This window comes from Ambystoma mexicanum, chromosome 12 (genome assembly GCF_040938575.1).
Source record: "Ambystoma mexicanum isolate Mex_15411 chromosome 12, UKY_AmexF1_1, whole genome shotgun sequence".
NCBI classification, from domain to species: domain Eukaryota; kingdom Metazoa; phylum Chordata; class Amphibia; order Caudata; family Ambystomatidae; genus Ambystoma; species Ambystoma mexicanum.
Genome location: NC_090936.1, coordinates 548657013 through 548659843, shown reverse-complemented (window position 1 = coordinate 548659843; position 2831 = coordinate 548657013). Strand labels below are relative to the sequence as shown.

Sequence of the window (2831 nt, the reverse complement as noted above, 5' to 3'; positions counted from 1 at the left end):
ACTTTTCTTTCCTTTAAATGTTCCTTCATTCTGTCTCTACCAATGAATATATTAAAATATATTAAACCCTCGAACTCAAAATCTCTACTTGTAAAAGAAGGTTTAATGCTCCAGCCATCAAACAGCAAAAAAAAAAGAATCCTGTCCGCATCACCCTTCTACCTCTCTGAAAGATTCCTGCGACTCCTGCAGAGCTTTACAGCTGCCCTATATATAACTCGTGAATTTGTCTGCCCAAACTCATTTACCCGAAAATCTGTAAAGGTCAGGAAATGGGGCGGATCCCGTATACAGTGAATATTTAGGTGATTCGGGTTTGTGCAAATACATTCTTACCAGGTTTATTTTCCCCTTAACCACAGCCCTTAGAAGAGTTTGAATATCTAAATATTCAGCCCATATATTATCAGGGCTGCATTCTGGTGCATGAACAAAGCAGACACATCTTGGTAATCTTCCATACAAGAGATTGGACTAGTAAATCTTATGTAGGATGAGCTCTCATTGAATATTGCCAACCAGCATGGCCGCATAAATCAAGCAGCCTCCTCACCCAAGAGCAGACATTATCCAAGATACTTAAAACGTTTTTGAGATGGGAAATCTTGTATATTTGCTGCTGGTAAATGGAACATAAGACCCACTGATCTTGATACTCAAGAATACATCAGTAATATACAATAAGGTAACTGCATTGATTCTCTAATATACATAACCTGATGTTGTTGTAATGAATGCCACATGGATCACTTGAATACAATACCTGGGAAGAATATTTTGCCTCAGGATGGTGACAGTGGAGGTTGTCTTCCCAGGTATATCAGCTTCCATTACCTACTTCATCAATAATTGAACAGATGGTTCACATTTTGGGTAAGGTTTACCCATCTAATACTTTCAAGCTAATAACCATGATAAGACAATGACTTTCAATCTTTTAAACATTCCCCTAGTGTACAGCATTCTGTCCTATTCACCTCTCCTTTTGAAGGCCCCCTCCAACTCCTCACATCCGTCCCCCCTTCTCTCAGTCCTCCAAATTCCTATACTGACACCTTGTGATGCTGTCTCGTCACACTACATTTGCCCACACTCATCATCTCACTACTTTGCATATGCCATCTCTGAAATACCCTTCAGCAAATCTACCTGGATACTTTTACACATGAGCATGTCAAAAAGCCCCCCAGGCATCTCCAGGTTTACTCCAGTTGTAGGTTTTTGGAATTGGTTACATGATAGCGTGGTGGGGAGAAGATGGGTTACAGCTGCTCTTCAAGTCCAAATCTTTATGAATCAGGCCATAATTGCTTAAGAGACTGAAAGGTGAACTGCAGTGTATGTATTACATGTTTAGTATGGCTTTGCTGCCCCCACAGGAACAAGTAGAACATTCAAATACATTGCATCGGCACATCCATTTTGAACAATCCTTGAAGTAAAATAAGAGGTATTTTCATATTTTGAAATGTCTTTCTTCTCTAAATCCCCCATCCCTCTTCTCTGTGCACACATGGAAATGCAAACAGCAAAACACTGAATTTTATTTATCTACTGCAACATCTAAATATTTGTGTACACAATCCTAAATGTTTTCTTTCGATTGAGCATCAACACCCTTCAGCCACAGCAATACCAATCAGTGACATAAAAAATTGAGGCTATTTTTATGTTGACCCAGATGTTCTGGCCAGGGTTTTTCTCAGAGCTCCTTTAACGTCATTGTTCCTTAGACTGTAAATCAATGGATTCAGCATGGGTATGATTATGGTGTAGAAGACAGATGCCACTCTATCCTGATCCAGGGAATAACTGGATCTGGGCCGGAGGTACATGAAAAGAACCGTCCCGTAGAACACGACGACACAGACAAAGTGGGACGCACAAGTGGAGAACGTCCTCCGCCTCCCCATGCTCGAACTAATCCTCAGCACAGCAGTAATGATGTAGATGTAGGAGATCAAGATAGCTAGCAATGACCCAGCTGAGGTGATACTGCCAAAGACAAGAAGAACCATTTCATTCAAAAAGGTGTCGGTGCAGGACAGCTCTAGCAAGGGCAGAATGTCACACATGAAGTGATTGAGCTGATTTGAGCCACAGAAATGCAACCGGAAAGTACAGCCTGTTTGTATTAGCGATTGAGCAAAACCACCTGCATGAGCCACTGTGACCAAGAGATAGCAAAACCTGTTACTCATAATTGTGTGGTACAGTAATGGATGACAGATGGCCACATACCTATCATAGGCCATCACCGCTAATAACAGTCCATCAGTGGCACCCAGATCGATGAAGAAAAATAATTGTACAGCACAACCATAGAACGATATAGCCTTCTTTGCAGAGAGAAAGTTCACCAGCATGTTAGGGGTGATGACAGATGAGTAGCAGAGATCCACCAAAGACAAGTTACTGAGCAGGAAGTACATGGGCGTGTGCAGATGAGTAGAAATCCTAATAAGCGTGATGATGCCAATATTGCCCATTAAGGTGATGATGTACACCAAAAGAAACAGTGCAAAGAGGGGCACCTGCAGCCGTGCATCATCAGTGAGTCCCAAGAGGATGAACTCGGCCACAGAAGTCTGATTTCTTTCCATTCATCTGATTTGCAGATTCCCAAAGCTGACATTAAAATAAAGAAACAAACAACATATTAATTCATTGAGTAGATATTCTTTAATCAACAATAGTTGAAAAAAACATGGTTGGTGTCACAATGTTATATTTTTTACTTACAACCATCAGAGGCTGATGGGCTGCACCAACAACATTATATTAGTTAAACACAACACCAAGATTGACAAAAGTAACTTGGAGAAGATAAC

General features: G+C 40.8%; 1 pseudogene; it reads right to left on the bottom strand.

The window, feature by feature from the left end:
* Positions 1-1620: 1620 nt before the first annotated feature.
* Positions 1621-2603, bottom strand: LOC138514579 (olfactory receptor 5AP2-like; annotated as a pseudogene).
* Between the last annotated feature and the right edge of the window lie 228 nt (positions 2604-2831).